We start from the raw sequence: 7,395 nt of genomic DNA, 5'->3' as shown, positions 1-7,395 counted from the left end.
AAAGTGGTGACAATCAAATGCCTCAATAATAATAAATAAACAAATATTTTTGTGTGACAAATACATTATTTGTTTTAATAAAATTACAAAGAATGGCATTAAGCCGATTAATATAATATTTTTTGAATATAAAAAAATATATATTGTTAACTTATATATTTTTTTGTACTTTTACTGAAGGACTTTATTGCAGGATTTGAACTTTGAATTTGAGTATTTTAACATTTTTTGCTCACGAAATAGACCTGAACACTAAGTAACTGGCAGTTAAATGTACTGCAGTAAATAGTACAATATTTACCTCTGAGATGTAGTAGGGGTGTCGAAAAAAGTCATAGTATTGTATGTCGAAAAAAGTCATAGTATAGCATGTCGAAAAAAGTCATAGTATAGCATGTCGAAAAAAGTCATAGTATAGCATGTCGAAAAAAGTCATAGTATAGCATGTCGAAAAAAGTCATAGTATTGTATGTAGAAAAAAGTCATAGTATTGTATGTCGAAAAAAGTCATAGTATTGTATGTCGAAAAAGTCATAGTATTGTATGTCGAAAAAAGTCATAGTATAGCATGTCGAAAAAAGTCATAGTATTGTATGTAGAAAAAAGTCATAGTATTGTATGTCGAAAAAAGTCATAGTATAGAATGTCGAAAAAAGTCATAGTATTGTATGTAGAAAAAAGTCATAGTATTGTATGTCGAAAAAAGTCATAGTATAGCATGTCGACAAAAGTCATAGTATTGTATGTCGAAAAAGTCATAGTATAGCATGTCGAAAAAAGTCATAGTATTGTATGTCGAAAAAAGTCATAGTATTGTATGTCGAAAAAAGTCAAAGTATTGTATGTCGAAAAAAGTCATAGTATTGTATGTCGAAAAAAGTCATAGTATAGCATGTCGAAAAAAGTCATAGTATTGTATGTAGAAAAAAGTCATAGTATTGTATGTCGAAAAAAGTCATAGTATAGCATGTCGAAAAAAGTCATAGTATTGTATGTAGAAAAAAGTCATAGTATTGTATGTCGAAAAAAGTCATAGTATAGCATGTCGAAAAAAGTCATAGTATTGTATGTCGAAAAAGTCATAGTATAGCATGTCGAAAAAAGTCATAGTATTGTATGTCGAAAAAAGTCATAGTATTGTATGTCGAAAAAAGTCATAGTATTGTATGTCGAAAAAAGTCATAGTATAGCATGTCGAAAAAAGTCATAGTATTGTATGTCGAAAAAAGTCATAGTATTGCATGTCGAAAAAAGTCATAGTATAGCATGTCGAAAAAAGTCATAGTATTGTATGTCGAAAAAAGTCATAGTATTGTATGTCGAAAAAAGTCATAGTATTGTATGTCGAAAAAAGTCATAGTATAGCATGTCGAAAAAAGTCATAGTATTGTATGTAGAAAAAAGTCATAGTATTGTATGTCGAAAAAAGTCATAGTATAGCATGTCGAAAAAAGTCATAGTATTGTATGTCGAAAAAGTCATAGTATAGCATGTCGAAAAAAGTCATAGTATTGTATGTCGAAAAAAGTCATAGTATTGTATGTCGAAAAAAGTCATAGTATTGTATGTCGAAAAAAGTCATAGTATAACATGTCGAAAAAAGTCATCGTATAGCATGTCGAAAAAAGTCATAGTATAGCATGTCGAAAAAAGTCATAGTATTGTATGTAGAAAAAAGTCATAGTATTGTATGTCGAAAAAAGTCATAGTATAGCATGTCGAAAAAAGTCATAGTTGTGTATGTCGAAAAAAGTCATAGTATAGCATGTCGAAAAAAGTCATAGTATTGTATGTCGAAAAAAGTCATAGTATTGTATGTCGAAAAAAGTCATAGTATTGTATGTCGAAAAAAGTCATAGTATAACATGTCGAAAAAAGTCATCGTATAGCATGTCGAAAAAAGTCATAGTATAGCATGTCGAAAAAAGTCATAGTATTGTATGTAGAAAAAAGTCATAGTATTGTATGTAGAAAAAAGTCATAGTATAGCATGTCGAAAAAAGTCATAGTATTGTATGTCGAAAAAAGTCATAGTATAACATGTCGAAAAAAGTCATAGTATAGCATGTCGAAAAAAGTCACAGTATAGCATGTCGAAAAAAGTCATAGTATAGCATGTCGAAAAAAGTCATCGTATAGCATGTCGAAAAAAGTCATAGTATAGCATGTCGAAAAAAGTCACAGTACTGTATGTCGAAAAAAGTCATAGTATAGCATGTCGAAAAAAGTCACAGTATAGCATGTCGAAAAAAGTCATAGTATTGTATGTCGAAAAAAGTCATAGTATTGTATGTCGAAAAAAGTCATAGTATAACATGTCGAAAAAAGTCATAGTATTGTATGTCGAAAAAAGTCATGGTACAGCATGTCGAAAAAAGTCATAGTATAACATGTCGAAAAAAGTCATAGTATTGTATGTCGAAAAAAGTCATAGTATTGTATGTCAAAAAAAAGTCATTGTACAGCATGTCGAAAAAAGTCATAGTATAGCATGTCGAAAAAAGTCATAGTATTGTATGTCGAAAAAAGTCATGGTACAGCATGTCGAAAAAAGTCATAGTATTGTATGTCGAAAAAAGTCATGGTATAGCATGACGAAAAAAGTCATAGTATAGCATGTCGAAAAAAGTCATAGTATTGTATGTCGAAAAAAGTCATAGTATAACATGTCGAAAAAAGTCATAGTATTGTATGTCGAAAAAAGTCATAGTATTGTATGTCGAAAAAAGTCATAGTATTGTATGTCGAAAAAAGTCATAGTATAGCATGTCGAAAAAAGTCATAGTATTGTATGTCGAAAAAGTCATAGTATAGCATGTCGAAAAAAGTCATAGTATTGTATGTCGAAAAAAGTCATAGTATTGTATGTCGAAAAAAGTCATAGTATTGTATGTCGAAAAAAGTCATAGTATAGCATGTCGAAAAAAGTCATAGTATAGCATGTCGAAAAAGTCATAGTATAGCATGTCGAAAAAAGTCATAGTATTGTATGTCGAAAAAAGTCATAGTATTGTATGTCGAAAAAAGTCATAGTATTGTATGTCGAAAAAAGTCATAGTATAGCATGTCGAAAAAAGTCATAGTATTGTATGTCGAAAAAAGTCATAGTATTGTATGTCGAAAAAAGTCATAGTATTGTATGTCGAAAAAAGTCATAGTATTGTATGTCGAAAAAAGTCATAGTATAGCATGTCGAAAAAAGTCATAGTATTGTATGTAGAAAAAAGTCATAGTATTGTATGTCGAAAAAAGTCATAGTATAGCATGTCGAAAAAAGTCATAGTATTGTATGTCGAAAAAGTCATAGTATAGCATGTCGAAAAAAGTCATAGTATTGTATGTCGAAAAAAGTCATAGTATTGTATGTCGAAAAAAGTCATAGTATAACATGTCGAAAAAAGTCATCGTATAGCATGTCGAAAAAAGTCATAGTATAGCATGTCGAAAAAAGTCATAGTATTGTATGTCGAAAAAAGTCATAGTATTGTATGTCGAAAAAAGTCATAGTATAGCATGTCGAAAAAAGTCATAGTATTGTATGTCGAAAAAAGTCATAGTATAGCATGTCGAAAAAAGTCATAGTATTGTATGTCGAAAAAAGTCATAGTATTGTATGTCGAAAAAAGTCATAGTATTGTATGTCGAAAAAAGTCATAGTATAACATGTCGAAAAAAGTCATCGTATAGCATGTCGAAAAAAGTCATAGTATTGTATGTCGAAAAAAGTCATAGTATTGTATGTCGAAAAAAGTCATCGTATAGCATGTCGAAAAAAGTCATAGTATAGCATGTCGAAAAAAGTCATAGTATTGTATGTCGAAAAAAGTCATAGTATTGTATGTCGAAAAAAGTCATAGTATTGTATGTCGAAAAAAGTCATAGTATAACATGTCGAAAAAAGTCATTGTATAGCATGTCGAAAAAAGTCATAGTATTGTATGTCGAAAAAAGTCATAGTATTGTATGTCGAAAAAAGTCATAGTATAGAATGTCGAAAAAAGTCATAGTATTGTATGTCGAAAAAAGTCACAGTATTGCATGTCGAAAAAAGTCACAGTATAGCATGTCGAAAAAAGTCATAGTATAGCATGTCGAAAATGTCATAGTACAGCATGTCGAAAAAAGTCATAGTATAGCATGTCGAAAAAAGTCATAGTATTGTATGTCGAAAAAAGTCATAGTATAACATGTCGAAAAAAGTCATAGTATAACATGTCGAAAAAAGTCATAGTATTGTATGTCGAAAAAAGTCATAGTATTGTATGTCGAAAAAAGTCATAGTATAACATGTCGAAAAAAGTCATAGTATTGTATGTCGAAAAAAGTCACAGTATAGCATGTCGAAAAAAGTCATAGTATTGTATGTCGAAAAAAGTCATAGTATTGTATGTCGAAAAAAGTCATAGTATAACATGTCGAAAAAAGTCATAGTATTGTATGTCGAAAAAGTCATAGTATTGTATGTCGAAAAAAGTCATAGTATAACATGTCGAAAAAAGTCATAGTATTGTATGTCGAAAAAGGTCATGGTACAGCATGTCGAAAAAAGTCATAGTATTGTATGTCGAAAAAAGTCATGGTATAGCATGTCGAAAAAAGTCATAGTATTGTATGTCGAAAAAAGTCATCGTATAGCATGTCGAAAAAAGTCATAGTATTGTATGTCGAAAAAAGTCATAGTATAGCATGTTGAAAAAAGTCATAGTATTGTATGTCGAAAAAAGTCATAGTACAGCATGTCGAAAAAAGTCATAGTATTGTATGTCGAAAAAAGTCATAGTATTGTATGTCGAAAAAAGTCATAGTATCGCATGTCGAAAAAAGTCATAGTATTGTATGTCGAAAAAAGTCATAGTATAGCGTGTCGAAAAAGTCATAGTATTGTATGTCGAAAAAAGTCACAGTATAGCATGTCGAAAAAAGTCATAGTATTGTATGTCGAAAAAAGTCATAGTATTGTATGTCGAAAAAAGTCATAGTATTGTATGTCGAAAAAAGTCATAGTATTGTATGTCGAAAAAAGTCATAGTACAGCATGTCGAAAAAAGTCATAGTATTGTATGTCGAAAAAAGTCATAGTATTGTATGTCGAAAAAAGTCATGGTACAGCATGTCGTAAAAAGTCATAGTATTGTATGTCGAAAAAAGTCATAGTATAACATGTCGAAAAAAGTCATAGTATTGTATGTCGAAAAAAGTCATAGTATAACATGTCGAAAAAAGTCATAGTATTGTATGTCGAAAAAAGTCATAGTATAACATGTCGAAAAAAGTCATAGTATTGTATGTCGAAAAAGTCATAGTATAACATGTCGAAAAAAGTCATAGTATTGTATGTCGAAAAAAGTCATAGTATAACATGTCGAAAAAAGTCATAGTATTATATGTCGAAAAAAGTCATAGTATTGTATGTCGAAAAAGGTCATGGTACAGCATGTCGAAAAAAGTCATAGTATTGTATGTCGAAAAAAGTCATGGTATAGCATGTCGAAAAAAGTCATAGTATTGTATGTCGAAAAAAGTCATCGTATAGTATGTCGAAAAAAGTCATCGTATTATATGTCGAAAAAAGTCATAGTATAGCATGTCGAAAAAAGTCATAGTATTGTATGTCGAAAAAAGTCATAGTACAGCATGTCGAAAAAAGTCATAGTATTGTATGTCGAAAAAAGTCATAGTATCGCATGTCGAAAAAAGTCATAGTATTTTATGTCGAAAAAAGTCATAGTATAGCATGTCGAAAAAAGTCATAGTATTGTATGTCGAAAAAAGTCATAGTATTGTATGTCGAAAAAAGTCATAGTATTGTATGTCGAAAAAAGTCATAGTACAGCATGTCGAAAAAAGTCATAGTATTGTATGTCGAAAAAAGTCATAGTATAACATGTCGAAAAAAGTCATAGTATTGTATGTCGAAAAAGTCATAGTATAACATGTCGAAAAAAGTCATAGTATTGTATGTCGAAAAAAGTCATAGTATAACATGTCGAAAAAAGTCATAGTATTATATGTCGAAAAAAGTCATAGTATTGTATGTCGAAAAAAGTCATGGTACAGCATGTCGAAAAAAGTCATAGTATTGTATGTCGAAAAAAGTCATGGTACAGCATGTCGAAAAAAGTCATAGTATTGTATGTCGAAAAAAGTCATGGTACAGCATGTCGAAAAAAGTCATAGTATTGTATGTCGAAAAAAGTCATAGTATAGAATGTCGAAAAAAGTCATAGTATTGTATGTCGAAAAAAGTCACAGTATTGCATGTCGAAAAAAGTCATAGTATAGCATGTCGAAAAAAGTCACAGTATAGCATGTCGAAAAAAGTCATAGTATAGCATGTCGAAAAAGTCATAGTACAGCATGTCGAAAAAAGTCATAGTATAGCATGTCGAAAAAAGTCATAGTATTGTATGTCGAAAAAAGTCATAGTATAACATGTCGAAAAAAGTCATAGTATTGTATGTCGAAAAAGTCATAGTATTGTATGTCGAAAAAAGTCATAGTATTGTATGTCGAAAAAAGTCATAGTATAACATGTCGAAAAAAGTCATAGTATTGTATGTCGAAAAAAGTCACAGTATAGCATGTCGAAAAAAGTCATAGTATTGTATGTCGAAAAAAGTCATAGTATTGTATGTCGAAAAAGTCATAGTATTGTATGTCGAAAAAAGTCATAGTATAACATGTCGAAAAAAGTCATAGTATTGTATGTCGAAAAAAGTCATAGTATAACATGTCGAAAAAAGTCATAGTATTGTATGTCGAAAAAGGTCATGGTACAGCATGTCGAAAAAAGTCATAGTATTGTATGTCGAAAAAAGTCATGGTATAGCATGTCGAAAAAAGTCATAGTATTGTATGTCGAAAAAAGTCATCGTATAGCATGTCGAAAAAAGTCATAGTATTGTATGTCGAAAAAAGTCATAGTATAGCATGTTGAAAAAAGTCATAGTATTGTATGTCGAAAAAAGTCATAGTACAGCATGTCGAAAAAATTCATAGTATTGTATGTCGAAAAAAGTCATAGTATTGTATGTCGAAAAAAGTCATAGTATCACATGTCGAAAAAAGTCATAGTATTGTATGTCGAAAAAAGTCATAGTATAGCATGTCGAAAAAAGTCATAGTATTGTATGTCGAAAAAAGTCACAGTATAGCATGTCGAAAAAAGTCATAGTATTGTATGTCGAAAAAAGTCATAGTATTGTATGTCGAAAAAAGTCATAGTATAACATGTCGAAAAAAGTCATAGTATTGTATGTCGAAAAAGTCATAGTATTGTATGTCGAAAAAAGTCATAGTATAACATGTCGAAAAAAGTCATAGTATTGTATGTCGAAAAAAGTCACAGTATAGCATGTCGAAAAAAGTCATAGTATTGTATGTCGAAAAAAGTCA

This window comes from Melanostigma gelatinosum (genome assembly GCF_949748355.1).
Source record: "Melanostigma gelatinosum genome assembly, chromosome: 22".
Taxonomy (NCBI): Eukaryota; Metazoa; Chordata; class Actinopteri; order Perciformes; family Zoarcidae; genus Melanostigma; species Melanostigma gelatinosum.
Note: the sequence above shows the minus strand (reverse complement) of the source record.